The following is an 18,122-nucleotide window of genomic DNA, read 5'->3' on the forward strand; positions in this document are numbered from 1 at the left end:
CATTGTTCTGGTTCAAGGTCTCTGACTACTCCAACACTATTAATAACAGATCCTCACTGGGACTCCTCTCATGGAGTTGTTTCCCTGTATTATAGAGATCCTGCAGCTTTGGATCTGTAGGACTGGCTACTTCATGTGCTCCAGTAGTTCATCAATTGGATAGATGTTGAGGTGGACCAACAGAGCCTTGGATCTGTGCCTAGGAATAGCTGAGCTGGTCAGCCTGCCAGCTCTCCTGCACCTACAGTACCCACATCTCCAGAAAGAGCTCTCCAGCACTGTCCAGCTAACTCATCCAGTGCCACAGCTGACAAGGGACAAAGCCAGCTCTTCTGTTTTCATGCCTTACAAAGGGAGATGTGAGATCAGTGCCTACAATGCTCAGCTCAGTTCTGCTGTATTAAAAGGGCAAAGGAAGTGCTGATTTTCCTATTCCTTTGCTTTTGTTCTTGCTTACTTATGAGTGCTGCTAAATTGTTACAAAGTGCGATTGGCCTTTGTGTCTATGAGGTCTATACCCATGGATACTGTCATCTTTGAGGGTAAATGTGGTGGAAATATAAATTGCTTTTCTCTAGAACATGAACATGTCTTCTAAGCACGCCTACCTGTACCCATGTCAGTATGGCCAGCTCTATTGTGCTGTCCAGCTAAATTGAAGGGTCCACTTTCCTGAGTGCTGCAGTTGGAGAGGGACTGGGACAGCTCTCCTGCTCTAATGCCTTTGGGGCCAGCTCTCTCACAATGCCCAGGTGAGGGGTGGGGCCAGCTCTCCAGAGCTCTTAGACATCAACATGGCTGCAGATTGCAGCCCAGCCCAGGGATGTCCACCTGGCCTTTCGTTGTGCCTGACCTCTGCTGCTGCAGGGCCACAGACGAGACTTGGCCCTCAGTGGCAGCACAGGCTGGGATTTCACCAATGGCCTTAGGTGGCATTGCCAGTTACTCACATCAGACCGTTCCTCACTACCCTCAAGCCTCCAGTTTCTCCTCTCTTGATTGTGCACACACCCTTCTGCTTCTCTTTCTCTTCTATCTTTCCACCACTAATGTGCTTATCTAAGTGGAGCCTAGGGCATCTGGGTGTATGTGGTCATCTCTGGAATAGTCTCAGGAGTGCTATGCCCCAACTGTGCCATGTGGCATGGAGAAGGAGTCCTCTTGGGTGTATTCTTCCTACCTAGGACACAAGATGCCAGAATGGCCATGGGTTCAAGCTCCCTGTCCCTCATGACACTGGGTTGGGGGTTGTCTCAGGCTTTCTGCCTACCTGGATCTCATAGCCTTAGACTGGTGGTCATCTCAGGCTTGGTCCCTACCCAGGCTGTGTGCCACAGTGTTGGGTATTGTCTCTGGTGTGTTTTGTATGCCTGAGCCATGCAATATCAGGCTTAAAGTGATTTCAGTCTTCAGGTCTCAGATATTCTTTTTTTTTCTTTTTTCTTTTTATTAGATATTTTCTTTATTTACATTTAAAATGTTTTTCCCTTTCCTAGTTTCCCCTATGAAAATTCCCTATCCCCTCCCCCTCCCTCTGCTCACCAACCCACCAACCCCCAATTCCTGGCCCTGGCATTTCCCTATACCGGGACATAGAACCTTCACAGGACCAAGGGCTTTTCCTCCCATTAATGACCAACTAGGCCATCCTCTGCTACATATACAGCTAGAGCCATGTGTTTTCTTTGGTTGGTGGTTTAGTCCCAGGGAGCTCTGGGGATACTGCTTGGTTCATAATGTTGTTGCTCCTATGGGGCTGAAAACCCCTTCGGCTTCTTGGGTTTTTTCTCTAGATCATCCATTGGGGACCCTGTGCTCCATCCAATGCATGGCTGTAACCATCCATTTCTGTATTTGTCAAGCACAGGCAAAGCCTCTCAAGAGACAGCTATATCAGGGTCCTGTCAGCAAGCTCTTGTTGGCATCCACAAAAGTCTCTGGGTTTGGTGGTTGTATATAGGATGGATCCCCAGGTGGGACAGTCTATGTATGGGCATTACTTTAGTCTCTGCTCCACACGTTGTCTCAGTAACTCCTTCCATGGGTATTTTGTTCCTTCTTCTAAGAAAGTTTGAAGTATCCACATTTTGGTCTTCCTTCTTCTTGAATTTCATGTCGCTTGTGAATTGTATCTTGGGTATTCCGAGCTTCTGGGCTAATATCCACTTATCAGTGAGTGCATATCATGTGTGTTCTTTTGTGATTGGGTTACTTTACTCAAGATGATATTCTCTAGATCCATCCATTTGCCTAAGAATTTCATAAATTCATTGTTTTTAATAGCTGAGTAGTACTCCATTGTGTAAATGCAGCACATTTTCTGTATCCATTCCTCTGCTGAGGGACATCTGGGTTCTTTCCAGCTTCTGGATATTATAAATAAGGTGCTATGAACATAGTGGAACATGTGTCCTTATTACATGTTGGGACTTTTCTGGGTATATGCCCAGGAGTGGTATTGCTGGATCTTCTAGTAGTACTATGTCCAATTTTCTGAGGAACTGCCAAACTGATTTCCAGAGTGGTTGTACTAGCTTGCAATCCCACAAGTAATGGAGGAGTGTTCCCCTTTCTCCACATCCTCGACTGCATCTGCTGTCACCTAAGATTTTGATCTTAGCCATTCTGACTGCTGTGAGGTGGAATCTCAGAGTTGTTTGATTTGCATTTCCCTGATGGCTAAGGATGTTGAACATTTCTTTAGGAGCTCCTCAGCCATTCAATATTCCTCAGTTGGTAATTCTTTGTTTAGCTCTTTACCCCATTTTAAAAATAGTATTATTTGGTTTTCTGGACTCTAACTTCCTGAATTCTTTGTATATATTGGATATTAGTTCTCTATTGGATTTAGGATTGGTAAAGATATTTCCTCAAAATGTTGGTGGCCTTTTTGTCTTATTGACAATGTCCTTTGCCTTACAGAAGCTTTGCAATTTTATGAGGTCCCATTTGTCGATTCTTGATCTTACAGCACAAGCCATTGCTGTTCTGTTCAGGAATTTTTCCCTTGTGCCCATATCTTCAAGGCTCTTCCCTACTTTCTCCTCTATAGGTTTCAGTGTCTCTGGTTTTATGTGGAGTTCCTTGATCTACTTAGACTTGAGCTTTGTTCAAGGAGATAAGAATGGATCAACTGACATGCTAACTGCCAGTTAAGCCAGCACCATTTGTTGAAAATGCTGCTCCCCCCCCCCCCCCCCACACACACACTGGATGGTATTAGCTCCTTTGTCAAAGATCAAGTGACCATAGATGTACCATTCAGGTTTTTTTTTTTTTTAAATCACAATTGCTCTGTAGTACACCTTTAGGTCAGGCACAGTGATTCCACCAGAGGTTCTTTTATCATTGAAAAGAGTTTTTGCTATCCTAGGTGTTTTGTTATTCCAGATGAATTTGCAAATTGCCCTTTCTAATTCGTTGAAGAACTGAGTTGGAATTTTGATGGGGATTGCATTGAATCTGTAGATTGCGTTCAGCAAGATAGCCATTTTTACTATATTAATCCTGCCAATCCATGAGCATAGGAGACCTTTCTACCTTCTGAGATCTTCTTTGATTTCATTCTTCAGAGACTTGAAGTTCTTATCATACAGATCCTTCACTTCCTTAGTTAGAGTCACACCCATTATTTTATATTATTTGCATATATTGTAAAGAGTGTTGTTTCCCTAATTTCTTTCTCAGCCTATTTATCCTTTTTGTAGAGGAAGGCCACTGATTTGTTTGAGTTGACTTTATATCCAGCTATTTTGCCTAAGTTGTTTATCAGGTTTAGGAGTTCTCTGGTTGAATTTTTGGGGTCACTTATGTATACTATCATATCATCTGCAAATAGTGATATTTTAACTTCTTCCTTTCCAAATTGTTTCCCTTTGATCTCCCTTGCTCCTGCTAGGACTTCAAGTACTATATTGAATAGGTAGGGAGAGAGTGGGTATCCTTTTCTAGTCTCTGATTATAGCGGGTTTGCTTCAAGTTTCTCTCCACTTAGTTTGATGTTGGATACTCATTTGCTGTATATTGCTTTTATTATGTTTAGGTATGGGCCTTGAATTCCTGATCTTTCCAAGACTTTTATCATGAATGGGTGTTGGATTTTATCAAATGCTTTCTCAGCATCTAACAAGATGATCATATGGTTTTTGTCTTTGTGTATTTGTTTATATAATAGATTACATTAATGGATTTCCTTATATTGAACCATCCCTGCATTCATGGGATGAAGCCTACTTGATCATGATGGATATTCGTTTTGATGTGTTCTTGGATTCAGTTAGTGAGAATTTTATTGAGTATTTTTGCATTGATATTCATAAGGGAAATTGGTCTGAAGTTCTCTTTCTTTGTTGGGTTTTTGTGTGGTTCAGGTATCAGTGTAATTGTGGCTTCATAGAATGAATTGGGTAGAGTACCTTCTGCTTCTATTTTGTGGTATAGTGTGAGGAGTATTGGAATTAGGTCGTCTTTGAAGGTCTGATAGAATTCTGAACTACTAAACCCATCTGGTCCTGGGCTTTTTTTGGCTGGGAGACTATTAATGGCTGCTTCTATTTCTTTAGGGGATATGGCCCAGTCCCTGACCCAGCTGCTCTGCTTTTTCTGCAGGCTGTGCACTCCTGAGTGGACCCACCTTAGAGAGTGACTGAAGAGAACCTGAGATCTCACCTGAGTCCCAGGGTCAGACACTTCCTAGAGGCAAGTTCTCCTCTTGCAGGGAAGGTGCACTGAAGATCAGCCCCACCTCCTGGGTGCAGATGTAGGCCAGTAGGTCCCTGTCCTAGAAGCTCTGCTGCTTCTGAGGCCTGTGCTCTCCTGAGTGGACCGGCTTTAGAGAGTCATCAAAGAGATGGTCTGAGTTATTCTTACTGGGTCTCTTGAACCACCTTGGACCCTGGGATGCTATCTGAAATGATCTTCAGCATGGTCCTTTTCGAACATGCTAGCTAACTTCTTTGAGGAAAGGAGGGAAGTCTATTCTTTAGAAAGTCTCTTTTATTTTAAGAATGTTCACTTGATGAACTCAAATCCATCCTAGATAATCTTCCATCATTTCAAATCAATGAGTTTAGGACATTAATTATATCTGAAAAATCACATTACTTTTGCAGAAATCTTTCAGTGAAGGTATAGATCCCACATTACAGGCAAGGGATCTAGACAAAGGCAGGGATAACAGAAATAGAGGTTTTGAGGAGATTGTACTAGTCTCTGCCCTCAATACTGAGGAAATCAAGGACTGAGGTCTGGGGCAGCATCAGGAGAGGTCAAGGGCAGTGTTGACAAAGATGATGGTCCACTGAGCTGTAGGCTTGACTGTTTTCTTTTTTTGTAACTTTGGAAAAGCCTATAGTTCTTCCACTTACAGAAAAAGATGTGGTCAGTAATTATGAGAATACGAAACATTTTTTAGAACTTGAACATAAGGGAAGAGGTGGGTAGTTTTATTGTTATGTATCATAAGCATCACCCAGGGATAGGCAAATGCATGTATTTTATACTCATAGTTTGCTATTGTTGGAAGCCTCATGAAATCACTTTCTTGAATGTATATGTTTTGTTGTTGTTCAGTAGAGAGGCAGAGTATTCCTGAGCACTAAAACAGGTAGCATCAGAGGTTGTAGTTCTTCACCCTGTTAACCGGAGCAATTTTGTATCTAATCCCGTAGTACTGTCCTAACCTGCCTTACTGAACTTGCCTATAAATACCGATATTTCCAATAGCTATTTGGGCTGTTTTAACACCTCATGTTTCTCTTAGTAATTAATTAGTTGAATAAAGCTTTGACATATGTTCATTTTGCATGTTCCAGGGAATTATTATTTTACATTTTTGAAAATTATACCTTAACAACAGAAAGGAATTCTTTTATTAGCCAGGCAGGAGAATAGAGCTTATTCATTTCTCAGAAGTACAGCATAATGTTTAATCTAATATTATAAGGTGCATGGCTCATACTCTGCGCAAACTTCCCAAATATTTCTATGTTTCCTTACCAATGTATGTGTAAGAATGAAGAAAGTACATCGTCCAGGAGCTACAAGCCTTCTTTATTCAGACTAAAAGCTGTCTGATCTATGGTCTGTGGGTCGCAGAGCATCATACTTAACTACCAGGTAAAGCAGTGGCATTGTAACTTGAGTAAAAGATCCATTGTGAGGGCAAAGCACATGGGTCAGGGCTTCTGCCACATGTGCTCTACTGAAAGTACCTCAAACTGTCAGACTAAGGACTTAAATTCTAAGGAAATGTTTGAATTTTGTTTAAGGGCACTTTTATATCTGTCTCAATAAACTCTGTGATTCCACTGGGCCTTGTTAATTAAGTTCATTTATAGATGTGTGAAGTCTTTATTAGCCACATATATTCATTTGATTCATTGTATATAATAGGTACAGATGTAAATACATGCTAATAAAAGAAAGTGTTAAAGTTATCTTAACTTTATTCTATTTTCATCTTCTTCATTGCTTTTGACCATAGTGCTTGGGAAAGATAAAACACATTGGAATATATTGTCATAAGTGATCACACTTTTTGGTACTTATTAAAACACCTTTCTCAACAGCAAGAACAACTGTAGATGCTACAGATATGAAAACCATTAAAGTGTTTAACTTGTAAATTACCAATTGCTACATACCTACCTATCTACTCCAAAACTTAAGAGTCTAACAGTGGTGAAAAGATTCCCTTCCCAAAGTGAAAAAGTTTTTTTAAGACTTGGCTAAGTTGTTCTTGTGCTGGTCTCACCAGACTTGAATTTTCCAAGAAACTAAAGTTGTTTGAAAGTTGAACTTGGCACAAACAATACGAGAAGGCTTCTCTTTAAATCTTGTAGCTCAAGACCCTTGACTGATCTCTATTTTCATTTAGTCCAGGTTAACAGTATGTGCCCCATTAGACAATCCCATGACCAACCCAATGCCAAATGCTGGGATTGAGCAGTAGCAGCCAGATGGTTAAGTTTTATTGTGCAAATGGCCAAAGCAGGAGTCTACCAAAAGTGGTTCTAATTCAACCACTGACTTTGAAATGAAGGGTGGAATGCCTGAAAGTCTCAGGGTAGAATGGCACATCTGACATTAATAGCAAGAATTTCACTTTCAAGTATTGGACATTGTGAGTCAAGTTTTAGTGAAGAAGAGATAATATATATTTTAAACTCAGTGAACTGTGTGATCTTTTACAGGTTACACAACGTAGGAGTCCTGATGTCCGTGAACACCTTCAGGGATCTGTCATACTCCTGTCTACCCCTTGGCTGCCTGCCCTCTGAGAGCCATGGTGTGTCTGCATTGCATAGGTATGTTATGCAGCATCACTGAACATGTCCTTTGAATTTCAATCTATGTTCTATTTCACATTTTGCATCAGAAATACCTCCTCTATTTAAAAAGTTAATATCCATAATTATAAGCACTTATCAACTTGGAAACAGGTGTTAACATTAAAGAAATCAGTGCCACAAGCCCATATTGATTTGAAGCATTCTGTCCTGACTGTGTGTGTGACTGGGGTGTCACTGCTGTAAGTTGCATACATTCTATTTCTAGAACTGTAAGAAGTTTTCAAATAACAACTGCAACAATCACAATTTTTTGAACTCTGTGTTGGGCACATTTTATCTCAGCTCTCTTATCTGTAAACAAACAAACAAACAAACAAACAAACCTCTGAAAACTTGATGCTAGTATTACACTAAATGAGCAAGGGAAGAAACAATCTAATTAACTGACCCAAATTCATGGGCTAATAACAGAGATGAATCATGGGCTAATAACAGAGATGAAACAGAAACTCAAAAATCTCCTGTCATAGAACCAATCCTCTACCTATCTATTATGTTGGAATTCTCACTTCATGGCTCTTGAGATCAAGATTCTAAACTAACATGTGAGGTTTGGTAAATGGAAAAGACATGTACCTGACTCAAAAGTCTAGACTCTAGCTATTGCCCACAGTATGGATTGTCAACATTGTCTGTCATTATGTTATTCTAGGAAGCCTTGCTCAGCCCCACTCTATATTCCTGTCTGAAATCAGTTCTAGAAGAGCCTAGGAAGTAGGCTGTTTAAAAAGTCTTTTATACCCAAAATTGATGCATTTCTCAACCTTCAAAGGAGGAGCTTCTATTTGCAGTAGATGGTTTTTGGGGTTTTGGGTTTTTGTTGTTGTTGTTGTTTTCCATACAGAGACCCACTAGAGGCCTAGAGGCAGAGAATAAAAGACTGCAGAATGTTCATCTCCAAAGACAACACAGATACCAGACCACCCTTTCCAAGGCTCAGAGATCCTTTGAGAAGAGAGTTGGAAAGGGTATAAAAGAAACATTACATAAAGCTTTCAGACTGATATCTGTGCTATTATGGTTAATTGTCCTGATTTTCCTACCCTGTCTGTATACTCATGTCTTTGCCTAAGTGCTTTGTCCTTAGCATCTATCTTGCTATCATCTTTAGGTCCTGCCATTTTAGGACAGAAGCCCCAATCATATCAGTCTGCAGAATTCTCTGGAAGGAATCTAGAAAGGACAGTTTTGTGGCTTTAGTCTATGTACTAGTCTCCTCTGATCAGTAGCATACCAACAAGAGTAATGGTCCTGAATGACTTTCCTCATGAGAGGATGAAGTCTGCTTATTATGATTGAGACTCTGTACTGTCTATACTCGATTCTTGAACAATATTTGTTATTTGTATTTTAGGGATCATGAAAAAGAACTCAGAAAAATGTTAAAATTAGAATATAGTACAGAATAGAAGAACATGTATCATGATGCTCTCAAATTCAAAGAGGCTCAAATTCTCCCAAATTTCAAATTTTAAAATCTATTTTGAAATTGACCCTCATACTTGATTAAGTGATTATTACTCAAATATTCTCTAATTATATAGTTTATATTATTTTCTTGGTGCAAAGTACAATTATCTCTCTGTAGTCTGAGAATTCTATAGAATATACTTGGATCATGGGCTTCCCATCTTCTAGCTCCTCCTAGATCCTCCTCACCCCCATACCTTACCAAATTCACTGCTTTTTCTCTCTTAAAAGCAACAACAATAGAATTGGAACAGTGTATATTGGCTACCTACTCTTGAGCATGGGGCCCGCCTTGCGTTAGAGTTGATATACTCAATGACACAATATTAAAGAGACCTTATTTCCCCCTCTTTTTCCAGCTATCAATTTTGAGTAGCTCTTTGGGTTGGGTATGAGTTCATGCCCATGACCCCTTCCCTGTGTTTAAATTGAATCTTATTTGAGTCTGTGCAGGTCTTGTTCATAATGTCAAAGTCTCTTTGAATTCATATGTGTGTCAGCCTGCTGTCTCTGAAAACCCATTTCCTTGAAGTCATTCACCACCTCTAGCTCTTACAATCTTTCTGCCTGTTTCTTACATATATCAGACCCCTCCTTTAAATTACAAGCTTTTAAGGACCATGTTTATCATTGGGGTTAACATTGTAACCATCCTTATCTTTGTGTCTATCTGCTATGTAAACCTCAGGGTGAGCTAGATACTCTTTAAGACCATTAAGGTTATATAGAATTTGGTGATTTTTTTCTGACATCACCATAAAAAAGATTTCTAGGATTATTTCCATTTTCCAGTCTAGACAACAGTCTTAGGACACAAACTCATTGTATTTGCTATAGGCACACTCAGTTAATAAATGAATTGTGTGATAGGTACTGTTATAAACTCTGAAGTTAATCTCTGAAGTTTAGATTCTTAAGGTCTCTAATTTTTTAACTAGTTTTTGGACATATTTAGAAAACACAAAGAAATTATCATCATAGCTGATGCACTTTTTCTTACCTTTCAAGAATGATATGACAGAGAAAGGTCATAAATGAATGTACGTTAAGGGCCTGTCTTAAATCCACACATCAAACACATACATCTATAGGTAGAAGAAGGGGAAACCAGAAAGATGACATCCAAATGCTAATGGTTGTCGGGATCATGAGTTTCCTTTATTTTATTCTTTATATTTTCAATTAAAATATGGACTATGTTGATGCCGTGCACTGCTTGCAATGCATTGATCCAATATACATTGATTCATCATCCAGCACTCTGGAGGTCGTTTTCAAGTGTTCTGGTCAATTAGTGTGTAGTGTTCTGTGTGTTACCCCCATTGTACCCCTAAGAGACTTAAAGCCCAGTAATAGTGGTGCATTACTGATGATCTGAGATAGAAGGCACTTCCATAAATGTCCACTTTCCTTTGCAGGGAATATGGGCTCAGGCTTTGAATGGAGGTGATATGCTTGGACAATTATAAAGACTGAATATTTCGACTGCTGTTTGATTTACAGAGGTAAGAAATTTGTGTCACATATGTAAAATGTAAACTATGGCATTTCTTCCTACATTTCTGTCCAGGGATTAGAGACAGAACAGATTTTAAAAGAAATAAAGAGATTCAAACTCAGTGATCAGATCTTCCTGCCTTGTATAATCGTTCTAAAGTAAATATTATAGTTTAAACATATTCCGATGTGTGCTTTATTATATGTTATTTAGCTATGCATATGTATTCAACATATATTATTATTGATTATATTTGCAATAATATAAATTTATATCTGAAGATTTATGAGTACTCTATAATATAACATATGCCACAGCTGTGCCTATCTTTCCAAAAACATTCAAATATGGCAGCAGCTGCCAGTACCAGTGTAAAGTTGGCTGGACACTAAAAGAGGGCATGAACTCCCAGCTAGAAGGAAGAGCACGCAGAGGGAGGTCAATTTTGAATGTGTTATAATATACAGAGAAACTGGGAATGAGGATGCCTCAAGGCCATATATATAGAAATGAAAGTGCAAACATATCAGAACCCAGAGCTTATTCTGGCCCCTGTCTGGAATAGAGGTGGCCTGTGAATACTTCTCCTGACTTTAGTGATGGTACATCAGGAGGCTTTCAAGAGCAGGTTGGTGACAGCATGGGGAAATGGAACCAGCACTGCAGAGTGACAGTCAGTGGTCCCCACACAGCCTTTTACAAGGGAATTAATCTTTTATTAAGAGAAGAAATTATGCCTGAATGCTTCAGGGGGCTTTTGTTCACAGTTATGCATGCTATGGGAAACTCTCATTCCTCTTGAGGGCCTCTGTCAGAAGCAATCTTCTAACATCTCCTTTGGAAGCTGAGACTCTCCAGGGTTTAGTATTATGTTTCTTTATGGTGCTGTGTGAATGCAGACTTTGACTACAAACTGTACTGCTGCTGCTCATTAAATCCCCTTGTTTTCTTGAGGCTGGGAAAAACACTAAGCTGTGTGCCTCTCTCTCTCTCTCTCTCTCTCTCTCTCTCTCTCTCTCTCTCTCTGTGTTTGTGTGTGTGTGTGTGTGTGTGTGTGTGTGTGTGTGTGATCATGAGAAGAAGACCAGGCAAGCTGAGAAAAGAATCTCGATGTTCAAGTATGCACATGTTCCATGGAGATGTCAGAGAGACACCATTGCATACACTAGCAAGATTTTGCTGAAAGGACCCTGATATAGCTGTCTCTTGTGAGACTATGCTGGGGCCTAGCAAACACAGAAGTGGATGCTCACAGTCAGCTATTGGATGGATCACAGAGACCCCAATGGAGGAGCTAGAGAAAATACCCAAGGAGCTAAAGGGAACTGCAACCCTAGGTGGAACAACAATATGAACTAACCAGTACCCCCTGGAGCTCCTGTCTCTAGCTGCATATGTATCAGAAGATGGCCTAGTCATCCATCAGTGGAAAGAGAGGCCCATTGGTCTTGCAAACTTTATATGCCTCAGTATAGGGGAACGCCAGGGCCAAAAAGGGGAGTAGGCGGGGAGAGTATAGGGGACTTTTGGGATAGAATTGGAAATGTAAATGAAGAAAATACCTAATTAAAAAAAAAGAGGAACACTAATCTCTAAATAAATTGAACTGGTCCCAGCCATTATGGGCAGAAAAAAAAATTAAAACTGGATAGACTTCTTGTCAACTTGACTCAAGGAAGGGTTATTTGACGAGAGAAACCCTAAACTGAAAAAGTGCTTCCATTTTACTGGTCTGTAGCAAACTTTGTGGTGGGTGTTTTCTTGATTGATGATCAATGTGGCAGGGCCTGTCCCCGATGGCAGTAACGCCACCGGGCAGGCAGGTAGGTAGGTGATCTGGGGTTATATATGAAGACATATTGAGCAAGCCATGAGGGATGAGCCAATGGAGAACACTCCACAGCCTCTGCTTCAGTTCCTGGTTTCTATGCTGAGTTCCTGCTCTGACCCCTGTTCATAATAGGCTGGATTAGGAATGTAAACTGACATAAAATCCTTCCTCCCTAACTTGCTTTTAGTCTTGTTGTTCATCACAGCAATAAAAAGTAAAATAAGACAGGTGATTAGCTGGAGCATTGGCTAGAAGTGCTAATAAAGGAAGTGCATTGATATAAAGCATTTAGCATGTGTCAACATGTGTGAAGGGGCAATCTCCCCTGAGAGAAGTCTGTGGCTGCTTTCCCTCTGTTCTCCATGCCTGCTGACAGCCTTTCTGCCTGGCTACCTTTCTCCTCCCTTTATTTCCTCTTCCTTTCCTTTTTCTTCTTTTCTCTTTTTTTCCTTTAAACTATAATTTACTTAGCGCTTGATAATTTCACACATGGTATCATATCCCTTGCTTGTACCCACCTCCAGCTCCTCATCTCCCTCAGTTTTCTTCTTCACTCCTCCCCTCGTTCACCACCTCCTTTGCTCTGTTCCACTGTCTGCCTTCTTCTTTCCCTCTCTGCTTCCTCCTCCAGAATAAGGCTCTTATGTAAAAGGAAAGGAGACTTTTACAAATGACTCCACCTGAGGGTTCCCTCAGCAAATCTCAAACCTTGAATAAGCTCTTGGGAGCATCCCTGCATGATTAAGTTCCTGCATGACTTTGAGAGACTGCAGCATGTCAGTATTTTCATGCAGCGTTGGTTTTTGAACAATATGACTTACTGGAGAATACCAGTACACAAAGTTAACTCTTTCTGGTTGTTCTTCTCTTGTACTTGTGCTTTCTAATTCCAAAGAGTCAAATACCACGTTTCCCAGGGTTGTTATGTACTCTTGTCTTCCTTTCTAAATATGTGGTACCAACAGCCTAGTTTCTCTCTGTTTTATTAATTAATTTATTTACTTTATATCCCCATCACAGATTCCCCTTCCTCCTCTCCTCGCAGTCCCTCTTCCCCACACCACAATCCCCCATCCCCACTTTCTCCACAGAAAAGAGGAGGCCTCCCATGGATATCAACTCACCTTGGCATATAAAGTTGCAGTGGGACCAGATATATTTTCTACTATGGCAAGGCAAGTAAGTCCACTCAAGGGAAAGGGATCCAAAGGAAGACAACAGAGTCAGATACAGCCCCTGATCATACTGTTAGGAGTCCTACATGAAGACCAAACTTTGCAACTGTTGCATATGTGCAGAGAGTCTAGGTCCATCCCATGCATGCTCTCTGTTTGGCAGTTCAGTCTCTGTGGGAATCTATGGGCAAAGCTTAGCTGATTCTGAAGGGTTTTCTTGTCTTTGACCTCTTCCTCCTCTTTAACATTATTCTGCATGCTCCTTCTAATGTTTGGCTGTAGGTCTCTCCATCTGTTTCCATTAGAAACTGGATAAAGCCTCTCAGATGTCAGTTAGACTGGGCATCTATCTATAAGTTTAGCAGAATATCATTAATAGTATTAGTGGTAGGCTCTCTCTCATGGCATGGGTCTCTAGTTATTGGTTGGCAATTCCCTTAATTTCTATTCCATCATTACCTCTTCACATTCTGTATGCAGGACAAATTGTGGGTCTAAGGTTTTGTGACTGGTTTGGTGTCACAGTCCCTCCATTGGAAGTCTTTTTGGCTTATAGAAAATAGCCATTTCAGGTTCCATATCCTCCATTGCTTGGAGTCATACTAGTGTAACCTTTATAAGTTCCTAGGAGTTTCCATTGCCATAGATTTCTAACTTGTCCCAGAGATGTGCCCCCATTACATTAATTTTAGTTCTCTCTCCCAGTACTCTTTGCTTCTGTCCTCCCTTCACTTGATCCCTTCTGTTTTCCCCACTTGCTCCCCCATCTAGCCACATCCCTTCATCCACTACTGATATTTATTCCATTTCCCCTTCTCAGGGAGATTCAAGCATTTTCCCTTGGGCACTATTGTTACTTAGCTTCTTTGGGTCTGTGGATGGTAAAATGGCTATTCAATACTTTATGGCTAATATCCACTTGTAAATGAGTAAATACCATGAATATCCCTTGGGGTCTGGGTTACCTCATTCAAGATGATATTGTCTAGTTCCATTCAATTGCTTTCAAATTTCATGATGTCATTGTATTTAATAGCTGAGTAATATTTTATTGTATAAATGTACCATATTTTCTCTATCCATTCTTTGGTTAAGGAATATCTATCTAAGTTGTTTCTAATTTCTGCCTATTACCAATAAAGATGCTATGAACATAGTTGAGCAAATGTCTTACCGGCACCAATCTACAGATTCAATGTACGTCTTAGCACAATTGCAACACAATTATTTATAAATCTTGAAAAAATAATGCTCAACTTCACATGAGAAAACAAAAACTTTGGATAGTTAAAACAATAAAAGAACTTCTAGAGGTATCACCATCTGTGATTTCAAACTGTACTACAGATAAATAGTAAGAAAAACTGCGTGGCATTGTCTTAAAAATAGTCAGGCTGATCAATGAAATTGAATTGAAGATCCAGAAGCAAATCCACATATATGGACATTTTATTTTTAACAAAGAAACCAAAACTACACAGTGGAAAAAGAAAGCATCTTCAACAAATGGTGCTGGATAACTGGGTTTCTGTATATAGAAGAACGCAAATAGATCCAGATCTACCAGCCTGCATAAAACTCAAGTCCCAGTAGATCAAAGACCTCAATGTAAGGCTGGATACACTAAATCTAATAGCATAAAAAGTGGAGAATAGCCTAGGATGCATTGGTACAGAAAACAACTTTATGAACTGAATAACTCAGGTTCTAAGATCAACAATTAAGAAATGAGATCACAGAAACTAAAAAGGTTCTGTATGACAACGAACACCATCAAAAGGACAAAATGGAAGCCTATAGAATGGGTAAAGATCTTCACCAGCCCTACAAATTACAGAGGGCTGATACCCAAAATATATAAAGAACTCAAGAAACTAGCCATCAACAAACCAATTTGAAAATGTGTTACAGATCTAAACAGAGTATTCTCAATGAAAGAATCTCTAATGGACAAGAGTTACTTGAATTAATGTTTAACATCCTTAGTCATCAAAAAATGCAAATCAAATGATTTTGAAATTCCACCTTACATGCACCAGCATGTCTAAATCAAAAACTCAAGAGACACATGCTGGTGAGGGTATGGACCCAAGGGAACACTCCTCCATTTCTGAGTGCAAACTTGGAAAATCACTTTGAACATCAATTTCATCATTTCTCTGAAAATGTGGGTGAGTTCTGACTCAAGACCCAGCTATACCACTCCTGGGCATACAGCCAAAAATGGCTCCATCACCCTCCTTTATGAGTGATTTTCTCTCCTTTAAATGATGGTTTAATTCTCATCTAGGGCCAGGTAAATGTGTAACTATTGCACTTAGAACATTTGTTACACCATTTTCCTGGCTGATGCCCTCTTTACCTCCTTCCTTTCATCATATTGATTGTGTATGCTGTGGGTCCTTTCAGGCTAGATGCTTCAGATGTACACTGTTCAGTTGTCCCTATAAAGACAGGGCTATGAGTAGACCTTGCTCACTTCTATCATCATGTATAGACAGTTAAATAGGTTCTGGGGGTCATTGTCACTTATACATTGGAAGTTACTTTCTCTGTGGACACTGAGTGTGCAAGCCACCATCCATTTAGCTTTGCAGTCACTTTTCAGTCTGAGTAGACTGTTTTCCCACAGGCACAATTTATTTTGTTATCAACTAGAACATCTATTTCCTCACAAGTATTACTTCTTCATGAAAGTATCATGCAACATTAATAATAAATGTTGGCTAGTACTGACTTTGTTAGTGGAAAGCAAACGAGTGCCAGAGGAGAGTTTTCCCCACACACAGAGGGTGTGACTCAATTTGGTGTGTTATGAAAATTCATGAGGTGAAAAATTTCCACTAGATGTTTACTTAAGAGAGATATGTGGTGGGTAATTTCTAGCAAATGAAAAAGAATGTTGTTTTATGGGCCTTAAAAATGGGCAAAGAAATTAAGTAAGAGGGCTGAAATTAAACCACACTACTTTAACAGCAAAAGACAACATAGCAGAGCAGAAAAGTTCTTGGTCCATAAGTGAGGCATGGGTTTTTCTCTGAGCTGGGCATAGGAGAAGACATTAACCCTCCCCAAACTCAGTCTTCTTTAGGAACAAAGAAAAAAATCCATTCGAAATCAAAGCTTGTGAAATATCTTGCGAAATGTCTTACTAGTATGGACTAGAATCTTGGCTGCCTGAGAGTTGGCTCAGGGGTCTCATTCCATCTAAGTTGTGGAGAGTCCACTCTGGTTGAGAGCTTGTCCAGCCTCCCACAGGTTGGTCTTGAGTCAGTCAGTTTGCTTGCCTAATAGTCAGAAAAAGAAGGAAACATTGGGCTGAGAAAGATAGCTCAGTTTCAAGAGTGTATGCATGCAACCCCAAGGATATGAGTTTGATCAAAGAACTCATGCTTAAAAAGCCAAGCATGGTCATAAACATATGTAATAACAGCATTGGAGGAATGGAATCACATGGGTCTCTGGGAATCACTGTCAGATAACCTAGTCTACTAGCTGAGTTGGCCACTAAAATAATGTGCCTCAAAATCAAGATGGACAATACAAGAAAAAACACTCAAGGTTAATTTCAGGCCTCCATGTGAGCTGATCTATATGTGAGCATCCCCACCCCCCCCAGCCCTGTGTAAGTCTACCCAACACATTAAATACATTCATACACATACACACACACACGAGAGAGACAGAGACAGAGACAGAGAGAGAGAGAGAAAGAGAAAGAAAGAGAGAGAGACAGAGAGACAGAGATACAGAGATAGAGAAAGACAGAGACTGAGAGACACAGAGAAAGTGAAAATTAATTTTTTTTTTATAGGATAGTGTTCTAGTTTCATTGCTCTTGCTGTGATAAAACACTCTGATTAAAAACATTTGTGGGAGGGCAGTTTATTTGACACACAATCCCAGGTTACAATACAAGACTGAGAGGAAGTTAAGGTAAGAACTTAAGCAGTTAGTCATATCATATATACTGTAAAGCTGAAAGAAAAAAAAAATTACTTGTGTGGTCTGCTTGTTTACTCAGTTACTGCTTCTCTCTTCTACCCTTCAGAGTGCAGCCTCAGCCTCAGGAATGGTGCCGCCCACAGTGGGAAGGGTCAGTTAACTTTCAAGACAGTTCCCTATAGACATGCTTGCACACAGTCCATCTACATAATCCATCAATTGAGACCCCATTTCCCAGGTTATTCTACCTTGTACTAAAGTAATGTTTAAAACAAACCATCACAGGCTTTTCAGGAGGTTCCACCTTGACTCAGGTGGGAGGACCCGGGTGGTGAGTTATCATTGTGCTGCCTAGCGAGAGGCTTAGTACCCATCAGGGAATGGGTAGAGTTGGCGTATAATGAATATGTGTCAAATTTAGGCAGGGCTGTACATCTTGCTATATTTTCTTTTAATGATGACTTTTGGTCTTCTCCATTTTCTTTTTCTTCTTACGGAAGGGTTTTTCTGTGTATCCTCAGCTGACCTTGAACCCCTGGTCCTTTTGCTTCAGCCTCAGGATTACTGATGTGCACTCCCATGTCTGCCATTCCTTCTTTCTCAAACTCCACTTACTTTAATGTTTAGAATATTCCTTTCCATGAAGTACTGACTTCGAATTCTCTTCTTCCTACTTGGAATAATAACACATTTCTCAACCTTTCATCCCTCCCAATCAGGTTGCAGCCACTCATGCACGACATTTGAATCTTACTTCTTCTTTTTTAAAATTGAATTTTATTTGTAATTCATTTTTTTTTACACTCCATATTCCATTCCCCACCCCATCCATCCTCCAACTGCTCTACATC

The 18,122-nt window shown here is 40.0% G+C and overlaps 1 long non-coding RNA gene across 5 annotated transcripts in view; it reads left to right on the forward strand.

The window, feature by feature from the left end:
• The window catches only part of Gm14061, a 180,037-nt gene that overhangs the window by 78,241 nt on the left and 83,674 nt on the right, over positions 1-18,122 (forward strand). For 3 of the 5 annotated variants that reach the window (XR_001783488.1, XR_001783487.1, XR_866782.2), the window contains exons 4-5: positions 7,194-7,307; positions 10,241-10,327. This is a non-coding gene — a long non-coding RNA (predicted gene 14061). Of the gene's footprint in view, positions 1-5,968; positions 6,118-7,193; positions 7,308-10,240; positions 10,328-13,171; positions 13,659-18,122 lie in introns of those variants that run through there. The other 2 variants (XR_866781.2, XR_001783490.1) reach the window with 2 other exon arrangements.

The sequence above is a fragment of the Mus musculus genome, chromosome 2 (genome assembly GCF_000001635.26).
Source record: "Mus musculus strain C57BL/6J chromosome 2, GRCm38.p6 C57BL/6J".
In the NCBI taxonomy this organism is placed as follows: domain Eukaryota; kingdom Metazoa; phylum Chordata; class Mammalia; order Rodentia; family Muridae; genus Mus; species Mus musculus.